Here is a 21,129-nt window from a genome sequence, read left to right as displayed (position 1 = left end):
AAGTACTATTCAATTCTTTAGGGGTAGCTACTATAATGTTGTCGTAATAAAATTCAAATTCAAAAAGTGAGACATTTTAAGAGTAAGAGGATCTAATTGTTCAAACAAAGATCTGTGGATTTTACCGAGAACTGGAGCACATATTCCTGAAAACAAATTCCTTGCAGCTTTACCTGTGAGTATTCTTTGATTCTTGGGTAGATTTCAAAAGGCCTTTGATATATTTACAAATATGCTGATACTGGATTGTTTTTCTTTTTTTCTTCCTCTTCTTTTTTTTAAATAATATTTTTAAGTCTTTTCTTGCCCTTACATTGTAATCATTTAAATTTTCAGTATATCAATCTATGCTCTTTTAGAGTGCACAATCAACCATGAATTAACTGGTGCAGCCAAATGTAGTGTTTGAAGAGCATAATTAAATTTGATTAAAAAAATATTTTAAAAAGCGAGCATTTAAATCACTAAAGTAGAAGTTTGACAGCCAGAGAGCTTGTACCAAATCTGGAAACTAGACAACAACAAAAGTGCATTTGGTATGCACTTTTACAATAGGCATTACTTGAAACTTTCATAGCTAATTTTATTTCCTTTATGGTTTATTGAGTCTTCTCTTGTTTTTTTAGAAATGAATTCAGATTCAATTGCATTGATGGACTTACCTAGAAAGACACAGAATAAACATGATACAGTGTGTATATTTGGATGCTTGCTGGGGCTTTGTTTGCTTCAGTCGGGGTTCAGTGTTGTATATGGATTCCAAGACCCCAAAAAACTGTTCATTGCTGCGCAAGGGTTCAAAGGTCATGACTGATGCTGCTGCAGCATGTGATTTTTGTGGCTGTACAGAGGGAGCACTATGGATTTTCTGATCTCGAGGGAAAGGTCCTTGTAGACATCAGCAATAATTTCAAAAGGAGTCTGTTCCCTGAATCTAATACAGAGTACCTGAGCAGGCTGATTCCAGGGACAACTGTGGTCAAAGCCTTCAACACCATCTCAGCCTGGGCACTGCAGTCTGGGGGACTAGATGCCAACAGACAGGTAAATACACAGATGTTCATGTTTGTTTAGCATTCTTAGTGACATCATACCTTAGACTACATAGCATTAATTATAATTGGTATAGAATAACCCAAACCTAAACCTTAGAAAAACATATTTAATTTTTCATGTATTAACAAATAAAATAATAATAATAATAATAATTGTTTTTCCAAATGAGGACACTCCTGAATATCCCCAAAAGGAAAGCTTTGTCATATTTAGCCAGCACACAAAACACAACATAACCTGGTCACCAGCAATACTGGTATTTTCAGCAGGGTTGGCAGTCAAATCTAAATAAAATTTTGTTGAGAAAAAAAAAGGCTCCAAGAGCTGTACAATAGTGATAGAGAATGATTCAGCCAGACAGAAACCAGGTAAATTATCATGTATCAATCCTAAAATGTTGCAAACTATTGTTAATCATTCCAGCAACAAGGGCAAAGCACAGAGATAAGCTTTGAACAGAGAATTGTGCAGCCTAACTCTGTCTCCCATAATAGCCCTGAATGGACATATAGGCCTTGTAAAGGTTAAAAAAAGACCAATAAAACGTTACATATAGCGTATCTCGACTGAAAGGCAGCTAAATGTAAGCTAACACGTCATTAATCAAAAAGGACAACATATAACTTTACACTGTGCAAAAGAGGCATGAATATTCATGTAAGTGTAGGCCTATAAACAGTAAGCATCTGCATCCATGTCTTAATAGTCTATATAGCTGCCTATCATCTTTGAAATGAGGCCAACTTCTTCCTAAGTGCATCCTTTTTTGAGTGAAACTCATATTCACATCAGCAGGTGGTGGGTGAAAAACTGGCCAGATGGAATCTGAGCTCCTGCAAACTATTATTATCGCTACGTTCTCTGTCACCTGTTTGTGTGTAGGTGTGTGTGTGTGTGTGTGGTGTGTGCATGAGTGTGCGTGCGTGCGTGTGTGCGTGTGCGTGTGTGTGTGTGTGTGTGTGTGTGTGTGTGTGTGTGTGTGTGTCTAAATAAAAATGAATTGTCAAACCCGGCCAAGCAGTTTATTTGCTATTATTTCTTGTTTTGATCATAGATTCTTGTTTTTGTCTAAAGGCCAACTGTGAAAATTATGTTCAGACTTATACAGCATATTGCTGTGAAGAAATTAGATTCCCAGAGGATATTTCAATGCTCTTGAAAACTATTAAAGGAGTCTTTTGTACTATTGAATGTATTGTAGGTCAATAAAATGTTACCTTGTTAGAATAAGCCAAAAATAAAACCTGCTTAAGAAAAAAATGAGCTTAAACCAGCCATAACTGGTTGCTGGTCTTAGCTGGTCAACCAAAATGTACAGGCTGGTCTGGTGTGCTGGTTTTACAGGGGGATTTTGGGCACCTATCAGCTGGTCAAACTGGGAAACCAATTAAACCTACTGAGGGCCAGCTTAAGGTGGGTGCACACTGTACGATTTATAATAGTCCTTTATGATTGTTGCTTGTCAGACTGTATGATAAGAACGCATTGATATCAACTTGGCACACTGTGTGACCTTATTTCAGACTGCACAATACAAATCGTTGCTGACTGTGGTCCCAACCATCCCGATTAGTGAACGTGACTCACGTTACGGGAGTGTTGCAGAATAGAAGCGAAATGGCAAAATTTGCCCACCACGGAGGAGCGTTTGTTTTCTCTCTCTGAAAGTCATGACATCAGCATTTCCGTAGCTCCAATACCACTCCATCACGAGCATAGGCTAACATTTACAAGAAAGATGGATTTTGTCAAATAGGCCTATAATAAGACAGCTTGATCACAAATACAGAAAATGACAGATGTTGAGAATGACTGTGAGTGCAGGATGTAGCCTACGGTAATAATAATCTACCACATGCAAATATTCATTGTGGAAATAAAAGATTACATTAAAATTACAATCTTCTCCATTCACATTGGAGAAAACATAAAATGTGGATTATAGTCAGGGGTGTAAAGTAACAAATTACAAATACTCAAGTTACTGTAATTAATTACTTTTTCCCAAGAATGTAACTTTTTTAAGTAGTTAAAAAAATGTTTTACTTGAATACATTTTAAGTGCTGTAACTGTACTTTTACTGCGTTATTGTCTGTGTTCACTACTTCCCTGTCATCATTTTATTTTTATCTATCAACATGATTGGCTGGGGAGAGTCTCCTGACTCACACGTAAAAAACTTTAAGCTGCAGATCTGGCGCCAACTGTGGAGAATGCCTCAAGCACAGTTTAGAGCTTAACATAACCGGCCGCACCTGAAAGTGATTTTCGCAGTGAAAAATGCCAATTGCATGATCGTGTCATGTGAGTTTAACTTGCTCAAGCCATATATCAGCATTAATCCTGCCTCTAATTTGAAGAAACATATAAAGGTAAATGCTTACTAGATTCTGTGTGTCTATAACGTAGCCTGTAATTTAACTATCTATCACTGAGATTATTGGGCTGCTGTGAGAGATTAATGCAGTGTTATCAATAGGGCTGGGCAATGAAATGATCTAGATGTTTATTGGAAAAAAGAGATATGTCCTCGATCAAACTTTTGAGTAATTTTCTACACTTAGCCTATGTTCTACATCTAGAACAGGGGTGTTCATTACATCAATCATGATAGTAAGAGCACCACTGGTTGGTTGATCTAGATAAAATATAAAAGATTGACTTTTTATTTCCTGAAGTCTGTAGCTGCGCTGTTTGATCGACAGGCGGCTAATGTTTGAGTGCTAATGCGAGTTCGTGCCTAAATGATAAAATACACTTTATAATTCTGCCAATGCCAATCTTGGTGAGGATTTAATGTAAACTCAGTAGTTTATGTCTAAAGTGACCACGTCATGGTCGACGAGCCAACGTCCCACATCATGGTCAATGAGCCAACGTTCCACGTCCCACATCATAATCGACGAGCCAACGTCCCACACCATGTCACAGCCATGCAAGAGTCAGTTGCAGGCCATGTCACAGCTATGCAAGAGTCAGCTCTAGGCCATGTCACAGCCACACCAGAGTCAGCTCCAGGCCATGTCAAAGCCAAGCTTCAGTCTGCTCCATACCTTGTCACAAGCAAGCCTCTGCTGCACGGTTCAGGCCCGCCTCTGCTCCACCAGGGACCTCCATCCCTACGGCTCCACCTTGGTCCTCAGCTTCATCGGCTATGCCCTGTCTCGCCAGACCACGCCCTACACCATGTCTTGTCAGGCCACGTCTCAAGAACCCCCTGCTCCTTAATTAACTTTATTATGTTTTGGGGGCGTCGGGAGCTGCCCCTAGAGGTGGGGGGGTATGTCATGTTTATTCTGTTGGTTTATGTTTTTCATGTCTTTTATTTTGAAAATCTAGTTCCTGTTGTCATGTGATTTCCTGTTCCCTCATGTGATCTTGTCATGTGTTTCCCCTGTTCATGTGTCTTGTTTTCATTGGTTTATCGGTTTATTACTTTGTCATCAGTTTTAGTTTGTCATTGATTTAGTTTAATAGTCTTGTTATCTTGTTTATAGTTCTGTTTGTTCATTGGTTGTCTTGTTACCACGACTATGTATTGAAGCCCTCATGTTTGCCATTGTCTCTTGTTAGGTATTGTTAATGTAACTTTGTTGTTTTATTGAAGTCAAGTCAAGCCATGGTCCAGTCATGTTATGTTATGTTTAAGTTAAGTCTATAGTCAAGTCATGTCATGTCATGTCAAGTTCAGTTTTTGTTCATGTTTTTAGTTAGGGTTTTTGGATTACACGTTTGAAAAATAAACTGCACTCTGGTTCATCTTCACATCATCGTCATTGTCTCTGCCTGTTTCCAGCAATGTTACACAGTCGTTTAAATGTATTAAAAGAAAAATAGTAATTAAATTAATGTTTTAAAGAAAATGCCTGATAAATGTGAAGGAAAAAAAATTGAAAATGCAATAATTTATTTATTTTTATTTTGTAGCCTAAGCTCTGTATTCATTTAATTCAAAGAATAATGCTTTCATATTGCTGCCATGTTACACTTTTCACAAAGTTTTTTTCTGCTTATTTATTTATTCAAACTTTTTATATAAAAAGAAAAGAAGAAAAACATTGAAAGTGCTTGAGTAGAGTGATAACAGGGCACAAATGTTGCTATGGTGGTGCAAACACGGAGCAGGTTTCTTTCAAAGTGAATTAGGGTGCGAGAGAGGAGCGTAATATCTTGTCTGATAGCAGTCACACTATACAGCTATGATGCTAAATCTGAAGATCATTGCAAAAGCTATTAATCAGTCATCTGTGAACATGTCACACTGCCGATTTTGCCCTGCGACAAGATACAAATTTAATTTGTCTCAGACGGCAGAATCATGGCCAATATTTGGCCAGTGTGCACCCGCCTTTGGCTAAAGCTGCATAACTGAGCTAAGAGCTGCAAACCAGCTAAGGTTTTTCTTTTTTTTTAAGTTAAAAAATCCATTTACTTGTACACAAGAGTAGCTTGTCACAAGAGTAGTTTTGTTACTTTAACTGAATTTAATTAATTTCTTATGACAACACCCTATTTTGCTTTTTGTTTTTTCATTTGAGTAGGTACTTATCTGTGGAGACCGGACTGATGCTAAACAGCTAGTGGTAGACATCGCTCAGAGTCTTGGTATTAGTGATGTATGTCTCGAGACCGGTCTTGGTCTCGAGACCACTTTTACGTGGTCTCGGTCTTGTCACGGCCTTGACGGTCTTTGGTCTTGGTCTTGTCTTGGTCTCGGACCTCTCGGTCTTGTCTAGGTCTCGCTGTCTCAGACCGACATAGTGGTCGGAGATTTAGCAATACAATACTACAATATCCACGACGACACAACGTTCGATAATGCAACAGTATTACTCATATAACATTATACTTCAGTGAGTGAGTGTAGCGTAGAGCGTAAAGAGCACAGTCAGTCAGTAGCATGTCAGCGAATTCCTTGGTCATAAAATTTGCTTTCGTAGAACACAATGAGTTCTTCTGCACATCGTCAAATAAAAAGAAGCATTCGGCGAAATGTAGATTCTGCAAAGTCTGCTTAACAGAGACAGCCGGGACCACCTCAACGTTCAGCAGACACCTGGAGCGTAAACACAGGGAAAGCTAAGGTAAAACCTTTCCAACCTCCCATGACCAAACAGATCATGCATCTGCTGAATTATTGTTGTTTATCATGTGTTCTTCTCACACGTACAGTATAAGTTATTTAGGGACATATTTTTTGCAAGCCTCTCTAAGGACGTAACTAACGTTACATGCTAAGTAACGAGATTTTGGGTAACTGCACAACTGACAGATGATTTTGAGCGCACCACCAACTGTGTGTGTGTGTGTGTGTGTGTGTGTGTGTGTGTGTGTGTGTGTGTGTGTGTGTGTGTGTGTGTGTGTGTGTGTGCGTGTAACCATAGCGACAAAACGACCAACTTTCGGATCCTGCACTTAAGCCTATAAATTATGTATAATCTATAATCTAAATAAAACTTTATATATAATCTATAATTTATATGTAATTGCTAAAAACAAATGAAGATTTCTAGAAGAATATTTCAGCTCTGTAGGTCTATACAATGCAAGTGAATAGAGAACAGTCCTTTCAAGCTCCAAAAATCAAATAAAGGCAGCATAAAAGTTTTTTTTCCCTCCGGTCTCGACTTGGTCTCGGTCTTGGTCTCGACTTGGTCTGTCTTGGTCTTGGTCTTGGTCTTGTCTTGGTCTCGATACCCTCTGGTCTTGGTAGTGTCTTGTCTCGGTTTAGGCGGTCTCGACTACAAGTCTACTTGGTATCACTGCCCTGGACAGAGGCTCCCTCTGGTCAGAGCAGCTGCTGAGCTGGAAGACGTGCCCCTGCTACACTTTCTTCTCTGGAGACTTCCTCTCTACATTGCCATTGGCCAATCCACATTCATATTCTTCTATGGGCTCACAAGAGATGTTATCTATGAGTGTGTGTGGCCAATGGTAAAGACATCGCTTGTCGCATTATAATCTCTCTAGTCAGATCTCAGCATTTTTTAATCAAAAGGCATGCATAGTGTTGCAGCTAGCTTTAGTATATACACCAACCTTAGCCCAACACTTACATCTCAAATAACATACATATTCTCACAGCATGGGGTAATGGTAAAGCATTCAACTCAAATTTGTAAGTTGGCATTTTCTCAAGCGTCTTGCCTGTTACTTTCAGTTACAAAAGTTTTGTCCCTTCTGCTACATAGGGTAAGCCGCAAAAGCTGAGTGTTTAAAGTGTCCAACATTCCACTCTCCATTCTTTGAGTTACAAAATTACAGTAAATCATCTTGGTACTCATAGTATTCTTTGCTGCATTTTCAGAGGGAACACACTACTTACACTAAAGATAATAAAACCTACCAGTTTGACAACACAGTAGCCTAGCGTTGTGACTACTACTATTCCATGGGAATTCTTTGATTTAGCCTGTTTGTCCTGTTAGGAATTACATCCCTTCCATCTGTGAGCAACTCTTTGAATTGGAGGGTTTCACAGTCTGTAAAATATCATTGGCAATTGAGTGGTACTGGCAGAAATATTACTAATTTGTTTAGAAATTATATGACATTATATTATATATGAGAACTATGTTGGTAACTTTCTGTATTGCTTTTTCCTCTGTCCTATGAGCTAAAATACTTATTTTATATTAGATTAGTCTATATTCAGATTACAGATAAATTGGTCCAGCAGGTTTTTAATCTAAGAATGCTCATGCAGTGATTGTACACAATTATTTTTGTTATACTCAACTCTATTTCCATTCCTGTCCTCTGTAAAGTCTAAACTGGGTTACATCAGTTTGCTGCTCTGTACTGCACACACATTCCTGTATGGCTAGGATAGATTTCTGAAACCTACATCATATCGATGGTGGATGCCTCCTGCATACATGCTGTCTCTGGTGGTCCCATGTGTGGTTCCTGTCCTGAAGTTGATCTTTTTAACTCCATGCGTAGACCGCAAGGTCACCCGTATCCGTCAAGGCGAGGAGAGACAGACCATGAGTTTGGAATGATTTTGGTGGATGCTGCCACCAGTGTGCAGCATCCACCTGGATGTCCAAAACCAAGAAAACGTCTCGGGTTATGACTATAACCCTTGTTCCCTGAGAAGGGAACGAGACACTGCGTCGTTGAAAACGACTCTTTGGGGAACGCTCCTTAGCGTGCGCCTCTGAATTATGAATGAAACTATTCCAATCTTGATTGGTGTTGCGTCATGACGTAACATGTGACGGCATAACCGGATGCATAAAAGTGACGCCGGTACACATACACATTAGCCTAGCGATGAAGCAAGCCGCTCTCAGGCCTTGAGGGGCGTGGCAGGACGACGCAGTGTCTCGTTCCCTTCTCAGGGAACAAGGGTTATAGTCATAACCCGAGACGTTCCCTTCCGAGGGAACTCGCACTGCGTCGTTGAAAACGACTCTTTGGGGAACGAATGCCCACTAGGCCACGCACCGAAAAAAGGCCTGCCCTAGGGTGAAACTGAACTCAGGCACTCAGCTAGGACGAGAGCACACGTGCGCCAGGCGTACTAGGGAGGTGCAGACTGTAAAACCTGATGAAAGTGTGCGGGGTAGCCCAACCGGCTGCCTCACAGATCTCCTGGAGGGGTACTCCCGATAAGAGAGCCCTAGAGGACGCCATGCCTCTAGTTGAATGAGCCCTCACGGCCAAAGGTGAAGGCAAATTGCGCACCTTGTAGGCCGAGATAATAGCCTGAACAATCCAATTACTAATGGTTTTTTTCGAGGCAGGGAGCCCCTTCTTAGGTGACCCAAAACACACTAACAGTTGGTCCGACCTCCTCCAAGAAGAGGACCTCTCGAGGTAAACACTCAAAGCTCTGACAGGGCAGAGCAAATGGAGCCTCTCTTCTTCTGCCGACACATGAGGTGGAGGATAAATAGCCTGCAGGACCGTAGACCGTGCCGTGTTAGACGGCACCTTAGGCACATAGCCAGGTCTCGGGTGTAAAATGGCTTTAACTCCGCCAGGGGCAAACTCCAAGCAAGCTGGCGTCACTGCCAGGGCTTGAAGATCACCCACCCTCTTTAGAGAGGTAATAGCTAAGAGAAAAGCCATCTTGAACGTCAGGTCCTTGGGCGAAGCCGACTGAAGGGGTTCGAAGGGGGCCAGGGATAACCCTTCGAGAACCACCGCCAGGTCCCAGGCAGGAACCCTGGACCTGGTTGTCAGTCTCATCCTCCATGTACCACGGAGAAAACGAATGACCAGCTGGTGCCTCCCCAGAGGCCCATCACTCAGTGGTGCATGGAACGCCGAAATGGCAGCCACGCACACCTTAAGTGTGGAAGGGAGAGACCCGCAGAGAAACGATCTTGAAGAAACTCCAGAACTGAAGCCACCGGGCAGTTAACTGGATCTACTTCATGTTCTCTACACCAAGTGGAGAACACATTCCACTTGAGGCCATATAATCTCCTAGTAGACGGAGCCCTAGAGCTAAGTATGGTTTCAACCACCCCCGCTGATAGACCAGCATTTAGGTACTGAACCCCCTCAGGGGCCAGACCCACAGTTTCCACTGCTCTGGACGAGGGTGGAAGACTGTGCCCCCCGCCTGAGACAACAGATCCCTCCTCAGAGGAATCTGCCATGGCGGAGCTATCAGGAGTGAAATTATGTCTGAGAACCATACTGGGCCGGCCACATGGGGGCAACCAGAAGTAGACTGATGCCCTCTTGGCGGACCCTTTCCAGGACTCCCGGAGCAGAGCGATCGGGGAAATGCGTACAGGCGAAGCCTCGGCCAAGCCTGTACCATGGCGTCCAACCCCAGTGGGGCTGGATGTGAGAGGGAGAACCAAAGTGGACAGTGGGACGTCTCTCAAGACGCGAATAGATCCACTTCTGATGGTCCAAATTTGTCCCATATCAACTTCACCACCTCTGGATGAAGTCTCCATTCCCCGGGCCTCAGCCCCTGCCTCGACAGGATGTCTGCTCCCTGATTCTGAACCCCCGGAATATACATGCTCTGATAGACAGTATTTTCCCTTGGGACCAAAGAATTATCTGATGCGCCAGTCTGCACAGAGGGCTGATCTGAGTCCTCCTTGTCGGTTCAGATAAGCTACCACTGATGTATTGTCCGAACGTACTAGGACATGGTAACCTTTGATGTCTGGAAGGAAGCTCCTCAGAGCCCTGAACACAGCCAACATCTCTAGACAGTTTATGTGCCAAGAATGATGATGGTCCTGCCACAGACCCCTGGCAAAGCGGCCGTCCATGACCGCGCCCCAGCCAGTGAGGGAGGCGTCTGTCGAAACGGTTTTCCGGCGACATGACGCTCCCAACACTGGCCCTAGGGACAGGAACCAAGGTTTCTTCCATATTAGCAGAGAACGAAGGCATCTGCGCATTACTCTGATTATACGAAATGGATTCCCCTTGGGGGAAAACACCTTGGCTTTCAGCCACCACTGGAGGGGCCTCATGTGTAAAAGGCCCAAAGGTATCAAGTTGGATGCCACTGCCATGAGGCCCAGCAGTCTTTGAAACTGCTTTACAGTGATGGCCTGGCCTAGTTTTAACCCGGACACCATCGCCAGAATGGACTCGATACGTGCAGGAGACATGCGTGCCTGCATCGTAACAGAGTCCCACACAACACCCAGAAACGTTGTGCACTGGGATGGTTGTAACACACTCTTTTGTGTTGAGTCTCAACCCCAAACTTCGAATATGGCCAAGGACGACATCTCGATGCCGAACCGCCATTTCTCGAGACTGGGCCAGAATGAGCCAGTCATCGATAAAATTCAGTATGCGGATGCCCTGAAGTCTCAGAGGAGCAGGAGCTGCATCCATACATTTGGTGAATGTGCGGGAGAGAGTGCTAGGCCGAACGGAAGAACCCGATATTGGTAAGCTTCACCCAAAGCTGAACCTCAGGAACCTCCTGTGACATGGAAGGATGGGTACATGAAAATAGGCGTCTTTTAGATCTATCGTGACAAACCAGTCCTCGGATCTGATCTGACTCACGATGACAGGAATGGTAAGCATTTTGAACCTGAACCTCCTCAAAGGCCGGTTCAAAACTCTGAGATCTAAAATCGGCCTCAACCCCCCATCCTTTTTTTTTTTTTTTTTTTTGGAACTATAAAGTACCGGCTGTAAAGACCGGACTCCCTGTCTGAATGAGGAACACATTCTATGGCCTCCTTCAGCAGCAGAGATTGCACTTCTTGTTCCATCACCTGAGCCTGCTCCGAACCACTGTAGTCTGCACCACCCCAGAGAATTTGGGGGCGGTGCCCGAACTGCAGTTTGTACCCTGATTTTATTATATGCAGGACCCATGCAGATATGTTGGGAAGATGATTCCATGCCTCTACAAAATCTACTACGGGAACCAGCCTCTCGAGGCTGGTCTCGGTGTTTTTCGAGCACTGTTCTCGACTTCCTGAAGCGAGATACCGGCAGGATTTAGTCGATACAGTCCTTGTGACCACAATTGATGTGTGTTTTTTATTTTTTGAAATTGATGTGGCCCGAAGCGTCAGAGACGGGCGGAACCGACACCGATTTCCTGAGGACTCGGCTAGCGAGAGCAACCTCGGTTGCTCTGCAGCGAGGGGTACAGCCCTCCGAGGTTCTACCACCTCGGTAGGACCTCTATCCCGAGCTTCAACTAAGGGAACCAGCCTCTCGAGGCTGGTCTCGGTGTTTTTCAAGCACTGTTCTCGACTTCCTGAAGCCGAAAGACCGGCAGGATTTAGTCGATACGGTTTCTGTGACCACCACTGATGCTTGTTTTTTTTTTTTGACACGTAACGGCACAGTGTGCGTTCGCTGGAAATTGATGTGGCCCGAAGCGTCAGAGACGGGCGGAACCGACACCGATTTCCTGAGGACTCCGCTGCAGAGCAACCTCGGTTGCTCTGCAGCGGGGACAGCCCTCCGAGGTTCTACAACCTCGGTAGGACCTCTTTCCTGAAGCTTCAACTAAGGGAACCAGCCTCTCGAGGCTGGTCTCGGTGTTTTTCGAGCACTGTTCCCGACTTCCTGAAGCGGGAAACCGGCAGGATTTAGTCGATACGGTTCTTGTGACCACAATTGATGCTTGTTGTTTTTTATTTATTTATTTTTTTTTATTTATTTATTTATTTTTTTACACGAACGTTCGCTGTATGTTCGCTGGAAATTGATGTGGCCCGAAGCGTCAGAGACGGCGGGAAACCAACACCGATTGTGTGCGGCCATGTAAGCCCTACTTATTAAAGCAGATGTATCTCTGCAGGGCTTACTAGGCAGCGCCGGGGTTTTAGCCCATATACCGCGCCCCCAAAACATCATCTGTAATCAAACACTGGGGCTGGAGATACGGGACGAATGCGGTTTACCCCACGATCTCGTTTTAGATATCTTTGTGGAGATCGGGGATAAACGGCAAACCCCGGCGCTGAGTTTGTGATCTGTGCCGCAGGAAACGCACGTCTAATTGCTTTCAACTTGCGTTCCCTGCTCATTTTGTGGCCAGCTGATATTCAGTCTGGCCACGGCACGCGTCACAACCTCAATCAGCTCCTCATAAGCTTGGCCAAAAACTGGCGTGCTTGGCTCACGGTCGTCCGCATCGATGCTGAGCATATCCACTTCCTCGGAAGCAGTGAGCTCAAGCAAGGGGACCTGATCATGGGCAGAAGAAGCCGCGACGCGGGCTTCTGCACCACTCACAGTAGGCTCGGGATCCTCAAACGAAGAATGAGAACGTGCCGCAGCAGTCTCATTCTCATCTGCAAAATCCGCTGCGAACCCCGCGATTTCAATCGCCGCGCTGCCTCAACAGACGCGGGACCAAAACCGTGGGGAACGCGAGCCTGACCGTGCTCATCGAAGCACGCCAACCGGGAGCGCAGCACTCTCATGGGTAGTGCTTCACAACTTTCACAGGCAGATCCCTCGAGAGCTGCCTGTGCGTGCTAGTGCTCCCAAACAGTTCACACATAAAGCGTGCGTGTCCCTACCCGTAATGAAACGAGGGCAGGAGTGCACGCACTTCTTGAACTGTTCGGTGGCCATAATATTTTTAAATCAGACAAACAACACCAAATAAGACAAACAATTTCAACATAGAGCGCTTGCTGAAGAGCGAAAGCTAATGTGTATGTGTACCGGCGTCACTTTTATGCATCCGGTTATGCCGTCACATGTTACGTCATGACGCAACACCAATCAAGATTGGAATAGTTTCATTCATAATTCAGAGGCGCACGCTAAGGAGCGTTCCCCAAAGAGTCGTTTTCAACGACGCAGTGCGAGTTCCCTCGGAAGGGAACTACATATCTTTCGACTACATATCTTTCGTCCAATGTGTGTTGGACTTGCCCTAAACTCTCTGATGCTCTTGAAAGTGATACTGTGTTTAAATATTGCCTGTTCAATGAAACATGTTAAGATTATTCTGGAAAGACCAGCTTGGGTCTATGAATTTCTTTGCTGGTCTAGGCTTGTATGGTACTGTTCATGCTGGCGGATCAGAAAAGCCATTCTGTTCACCAGAAATAATTGATCTTTATGGTAAAGCAGGTTGACTAAGAGGCCATTCATACAGATGAGCCCTTGCTCCAACATACATTTAACCGACCGTGTGAAAGTCTTTGGAGCTCATCCTTCAACTCGCACTGTCGATTCTCATACATTACTTCTTAACATACATATTCTGCAAATATATAGCCGCAAATACATATACCTGGAAATTCTATCTAAAAGCACTTGAGCTATATTAGGAATATGCATACATATTTTATGACCATAGATTCATAGTACATCACAACATAACCAATCCATATCATTTTTGTTCATGTTAGAATACGTCTATCCCTTTAAAGAATACAATGCTTGCAGAGGTGGGAATTTTGATGGTGTGCTTTTATTAAATGTGCTCTTCAGTATTGTGTAAAGTACTTTCACTTGTCTTTTTTATTACCTGCTCCTCTTAGCCATTTCCTCTCAAGAGCCTCCTAGTAGGCTTTTACTTTTAGATATTATTGATCCAAAACTAAGCAGCAACTTTCTTCTTGATCTGTTTCTGGGTCTGGGCTTTCCTGTCTGCAGGAAGCTCATCTTTCTATGTCTTGTGAAGTATAAAGGACCTGTCAATCATTTTGGCATTCAAGTACCTTCACTGGTGGATGGGTGTATATAGTGCTTCTATGAGGAATTGCAGGCAGAGTGCAGCTCAAACCAAAATTTCAAAGCACATTTTGTGCCAGATGTTACTGAAAGCAATGCCTGTGTGGACACTGTTGAAGAAAATGATTAAACTTACATTTTTCTGAACACAAAGCATTGTGAGAGGGTTTTTTTTTTTTTTTCAACAAAGATATACACTAAAATTCTGATGATAGTTTTGTAATATTATTTTAATATTAATGCGAATAAAAAAAGAATTACTATAGTGCACATTATTGATTTATTGTCATGGCAGTTTTGATCTCTTGACTCAAAACACAGAATATCTGTATCTATGCTCTTACATTTAAAACATATTCAGTGTGTAATTATTAATGAAATTTCATTATCATTACCATTTAAAATATTAGTTTAATAATTAAAGCAAAAATCATTAACCCACCATTAGTGTCTTTATCAAATACCTTGGTTACTGACCTTGCAGGATAACCATAAATAGATGTGCCAAAGATAATTTTGCTTATGCTCTTAATTAGATCTTTTTGGTTTATGTAAGACATAGTACAAGCATCTTGTGTTTTAATTCCAGTGCTGGGATTTACATAGCTATTTACATCCATATCCATACATAAAGTACCTTTTGAGACAAACTAATTATTACTTCTATAAAAAAAAAAAAACATATTGAGCTTCACATTAGAAATGGTCATTTTTCTGAGGCTGTATTAAATGTATGCATTGACCGATCTGTTTTCACATCATTGTAGTAATTTGAAGACTTGCTCTGTCTTCCCCTCCCTTGACACATGCAGGTGGTACTAGTGGCGATAAACCAAAGCGTTACCAGACATGAACATCAAAGAGATGATGAAACAAGGAGAGGCTTCACAACAAAGCATATGTTTATCAGGTCTTGAACCTGTACAAAGCTAAAGTTCCCTCCAGTTCATAGTGCGTCAAATGCCTTTTATGGATGTTTTGCCCACCAGTACAAACAGACCAAAGCCCAGGATTCCAAGTGAGATTAAAGAGTCCACGCCCCAAGCCATCCGCAGATATATAATGTAGAAGTTTTATTCTCTTTAATCTTGCAAACAGAGAGAAAAAAATGGATGTTACATTTAGCAACAATTAGAGAAAAAAACTATACATGTACTGAACATGGCCAATTTTCTAATTCCACAAGAACATAGGGTGTCCCATTTGTCATTGTATGTTTCAAGTGTATGCTCACAACAAGCTCACATTATAAAGCTGCAGGACTCCAGCCAAGGGACAACATCACTAAAACAGGACAAGCTCTATTGGCTAAATCATGATGCGATATGAGATGTCATTCGAGATGCTTTTCCACTACCTCATTGAGGAACATTTCCGTTCCATACTGATCTCTACCCATTGACAGTGTTACAGTTTCTTTTCCATTGTGGTGCTATGAAATCAGGATTAGAATGGAATAGCTGAACAAGTTGGCAATTGTGAGACACCATGTCGGTACAGGCATTCAAATGGTTCTCTGCCCTGTGTAAAATTAGCAAACTGTGCTTAGAAATCCGGGCTGAGAACGGTTTGTAATAATATTGAACTGTGCTCAAGTGGAAATGCCACTGGAACCATTACTCACCATGCTTAGAACCTGTGTATAACAGAACCACAGACTCGGAAGATAGTGTTAAACCCGGAGGTGTAGTTTATTGAAGGATAAAGGGGAGCTGGTGAATCTGAGTGCACACCGCAGTGCAATGGGGTGGAGATCACGGGAACTTGATGAAGGAGAGATGAAGTGAGGAGCTTGAACACACCCGAGAGTGATGGTTTTAATTTTGCTATAGATACTTCTCTTTCATGAAAAACAATAGTAATTAAATAATAATAATTATGAATTGAAATTATAATTATTAATTAATAATTGTCTTTTTGAATGAAACTGTGTGCCAAATAGAAGTTTTTTAGCTCTGCAATCAAACCACAAACCAAGCAAATAGCTCCTCTATTTTGCAGAATGAAGCTGGCCCCATTTCATAGATACTATAAAAAAAAAAAGAATACAGCATCCCCCATAACTTTCCAGTTCACTCTCTATTGTACTTACACACACATCCATGTTACTACATGCTGCAGACCTGTTTGTGTTTCCCTACTCCAATTTCTCTCTCTCTCTCTCTCTCTCTCTCTCTCTCTCTCTCTCTCTCTCTCTCTCTCTCTCTCTCTTTCTCAAGTTCTCTGCAGATTTACTGCAAGTCAGAATACTGCCTCTCTATGCTGAAAGAATTTTGATTTGTGATGTATTGTATAAGATCATGTTTCCACCAATCCGCAAAAATAAATCTACTAAATCAAACGTGAAGAAAAAAACGGAACACTCATGCCACGGTCCAAATCACTGAGATCAAATTTTTTCCCCATTCTGATGGTTGATGTGAACATTAACTAAAGCTTCTGACCCGTATCTGCATGATTTTATGCACTGCACTGCTACCACACAATTGGCTGATTAGATAAATGCATGGATGTTTGTTGGTGCCAGATGGGCTGGTTTGAGTATTTCTGTAACTGCTGATCTCCTGGGATTTTCACACACAATAGTCTCTAGAATTTACTCTGAATGGTGCCTAAAACAAAAAGCATCCAGTGAGTGGCATTCTATGGACAAAAACTCCTTGTTGATGAGAGAGGTCAACAGAGAATTGCCAGACTGATTCGAACTGACAAAGTCTACGATAACTCTGTACAGTTGAGGTGAGAATAATAGCATCTCAGAATGCCATTCTGAGCTGTGGGTTGGCGCTGTTTTGGGGACACGAGGGATACCTACACACTATTAGGCAGTGGTTTTAATGTTGAGGCTGATTGGTGTATATTTAATTGTTTATTTAACATAATTTTAATTGTGATGACATGGTGGAGGAAATCCGACAATTAAATTGCTCTTGGGCTGAAACAATTAGGTTTTGTTACTTATTTCAATGTGGAATGAAAGAAGAAATCTGAGAGCATTTTGGGAAATTATTTTTGGGAATTTACTTCACCTCAGCCCATAATTTATTCAGATACATAGATATTAACTATGAAATATAATATTGCAATGTGACCTCAAGACAATTCGAATATACTCGATAATTCGAAAGTTTGGTTGTAGCAAACTTACATTTTCTTTCATTTGAATAGACACAGAAATGTCTTGGTTAATGTTGTAACCTCCGTTTCCTGATGAAGGGAATGAGACGATGTGTCGATGTTGTGACAATAGGGGTCTCTCTTGAGAGCCTCGGTTACCTCTTATCTTTGAGAAAATGCCAATGAGAATTGGCGAACAGAATTTGCATTCCTCTCCCCCAGACATACGGGTGTAAAAAAGAAAGCGTGCGTCTGTTCAGACAGGTTTTGAGCTGAGGAGCCGAGAGTAAGTCCCAGCCATTCCAGTGGCTAGTACAGTGTGGTGGCAAGAGGGACACAACGTCTCGTTCCCTCCATCAGGGAATGGAGGTTACGACAGTAACCAAGATGTTCCCCTTCTGTGACTCACTCGACATTGTGAACCGTATTATGTGGACTGCTGATGCAGGTGCATCAGGGTGAGCCACTATGGGGGATACATAAACCTTCAAGGTAGAGGGTGACAGCTGCCCTCCAGCCTCTCCTTCAGGAATGAGAGCACAGATCAGGAAGAACACGAATTTGTGAATAAGCCCACTTTAAAGCATAAAGCTGCCTGGTAGATGGAGCTCTGGCTTGAGTGATTGTGTCTATGACGGCTGGTGGTAGACCACTTAGATCTTCTGCATCCCATCCAAGGTCCAGACGTAGAGGTTCCTGAGGTCTGGGCATGGATGCCAGAGGGTGCTCCGTCCCTGAGAAAGAAGGTCCTTCCTCAGGGGAATCCACCAGGGAGGTGCTGTTGCGAGGAGCGTTATATTTGAGATCCAAGTCCGAGTGGGCCAGTAAGGGCCACGAGAGTGACTTGTTCCTCATCCTCCCTGACCTTGCACAGGACTTGTGCAAGTAGCCTCACTGGGGGAATTGTATACTTGTGCAGCCCCCGGGGCCAGCTGTGTGCCAGCGTGTCTGTGCCGAGGGGGGGCTTCTGTCAGAGAGTACTAGAGCGGGCAATAGGTGGATTCTCAGGAGGCAAACAGATCTACCTGTGCTCTGCCGAATCGACCCAAATCAGCTGGACCACCTGAGGGTGGAGTCTCCACTGTACACTGAGCATCACCTGCTGTGACAGCACGTCCGGCTCAGGAACCAATCATCTAGCTGCAAGGGCTGAGGGGAACATGGAGGGTTCCAGTCCAGCCCCACACTAGTGGCGGGCCGGGCAAGCATAGCGGACAGGTCGGCGTTGGCCTCAGACTGGGCCGGCATGCCCGAAGGCACTAGCCCAGTCGAGTCCTCAGCATCAAGACGCTCTCTGATGCAGTGGGCGAAACTCTCATCCAGCTCAGGGGCTGAATAAAAGGAGCACGTCACCGTTATAGAAATATGCCCGACAGTCATCAAGGATGCAGTTAATACACAAAATAATGTAATTTATTCTTCTACTTCATTGCATATATGTCGCTGTCCTTTTCTGAATATTACATTTACAGTTATTCATTTGGCAGACGCTTTTATCCAAAGCGACTTACAAAAGAGGAAAACATAAGTGAATCATCTTAAGGAGTGCTTTTGGAACAGATGTGTTTTTAGCCATTTTTTGAAGATAGAGAGTGAGTTAGCTTCCCGGATTGAGTTGGGAAGGTCATTCCACCACCTTGGTATGATGAAACTGAAAGTCCGGGAAAGTGTTTTGGTGCCTCTTTGTTTTGGTATGACAAGGCTACGTTCCTTAGCCGACTGCAGGCTAAGGAGAATATTGTGGTGCCGTTTTGTGGCCCCTTTCTGCATAATGCGGCAGCTCATTTCAGCTTAGTCCCAGTCCTCCAGATGGCCAGTCCGCCCCTGATCGGCCCAAAAGTGTGTCGGCCCACCGGGAAAATTCCTGGTATGCCAGATTACCAATCCAGCCCTGTATGCAGTACCGCCGCTCCCTATAAGCAGACTACACAGTCTGCGTAGGGCACCAACTCTCTAGGGGTGCATCATCTTAACCTAGGTGGGCACAAGAAAATGCACCGGCTGCCCTTACTCTCACATTATAGGTTGTTCAAGGACCCAAAAGCAGTTGCGGAACACAGATGATCGCTTCACGCTCATATTATGTGAACCCCACACAAAATGATTCTCGATGCATCACGATTAGAATGAATTGATCCATAGCCTATAACTATAACCACAACTATCTGTCATGGGTCCAGGATGGCTACATGAGAAATCTGCTACAATGAGAGTGCAGATGTCAGCGTCACCTTTCCACACCACAGGCAATAGTTAAGTGAGTTTACTAGTTTTGCTAAATGGCACTTAAAAATATAAGTATTTAGTTTGTTTATTTGTTTTTGTTTAGTAATTTATTCAGTTGTAATTTTTAACATCTTAGAACATGTCAACCAATCAGAATCAAGCATAAAATGGCACTGTGATATAAGGAATATTAATTCATTTCTTAATTTCTTGTCATACTTACAGTGGATCTGGAAAGTATTCACAGCGCTGCACTATTTCCACATTTTGTTATGTTACAGCCTTATTCCAAAATGATTCAATTAAATTCATTATTTTCCGCAAAATTCTACAAACAATACCCCATAATGACAATGTGAAAGAAGTTTGTTTGAAATCTTTGCAAATTTATTAAAAATAAAAATCGGAAAAAATCACATGTACATAAGTATTCACAGCCTTTGCCATGACACTCAAAATTGAGCTCAGGTGCATCCTGTTTCCACTGATCATCCTTGAGACGTTTCTACAACTTGATTGGAGTCCACCTGTGGTAAATTCAGTTGATTGGACATGATTTGGAAAGGTATACCTATATGAGGTCCCACAGTTAACAGTGCATGTCAGAGCACAAACCAAGCCATGAAGTCCAAGGAATTGTCTGTAGACCTCCGAGACAGGATTGTATCGAGGCACAGATCTGGGGAAGGGTACAGCAAAATGTCTGCAGCATTGAAGGTCATAATGAGCACAGTGACCTCCATCATCCGTAAATGGAAGAAGTTTGGAACCACCAGGACTCTTCTTGGTGGAGAGAACATCCCAGAAGAACACCCATCTCTGCAGCACTCCACCAATCAGACCTGTATGGTAGAGTGGCCAGACGGAAGCCACTCCTCAGTAAAAGGCATATGACAGCCTGCCTGGAGTTTGCCAAAAGGCACCTGAAGAACTCTCAGACCATGAGAAACAAGATCTCTGGTCTGATGAAACAAGATTGAACTCTTTAGCCTGAATTATCTTATCGCCTCTTTATCACATGGCCAATACCATCTCTACAGTGAAGCGTGGTGGTGGCAGCATCATGCTGTGGGGATGATTTTCAGCGGCAGGAACTGGGAGACTAGTCAGGATCGAGGGAAAGATGAATGCAGCAATGTACAGAGACTTGATGAAAACCTGCTCCAGAGCACTCTGGACCTCAAACTGGGGTGAAGGTTCATCTTCTAACAGGACAATGACCCTAAGCACACAGCCAATATAACAAAGGAGTGGCTACGGGTCAACTTTGTGAATGTCCTTGAGTGGCCCAGCCAGAGCCCAGATTGAACCCGATTGAACATCTCTGGAGAGATCTGAAAATGGCTGTGCACCGAAACTCCCCATTCAACCTGATGGAGCTTGAGAGGCCCTGCAAAGAAGAATGGAACTGCCCAAAAATAGGTGTGCCAAGCTTGAGGCATTATACACAAAATACTTGAGGCTGTAATTGGTGCCAAAGGTACTTCAACAAAGTATTGAGCAAAGGCTGTGAATACGTTTGTTTTTTAATTTTTTATGAATTTGCAATGATTCCAAACAAACTTCTT

General features: G+C 43.0%; 1 pseudogene; it reads left to right on the top strand.

Annotated features, from left to right (window-relative positions):
• Positions 1-628: 628 nt before the first annotated feature.
• Positions 629-8,061, top strand: LOC127657658 (metalloreductase STEAP4-like; annotated as a pseudogene).
• The last annotated feature ends 13,068 nt before the right edge of the window (positions 8,062-21,129 follow it).

Source organism: Xyrauchen texanus, chromosome 17, assembly GCF_025860055.1.
Source record: "Xyrauchen texanus isolate HMW12.3.18 chromosome 17, RBS_HiC_50CHRs, whole genome shotgun sequence".
Classification (NCBI taxonomy): Eukaryota; Metazoa; Chordata; class Actinopteri; order Cypriniformes; family Catostomidae; genus Xyrauchen; species Xyrauchen texanus.
This window is presented reverse-complemented; position numbering and strand designations above follow the sequence as displayed.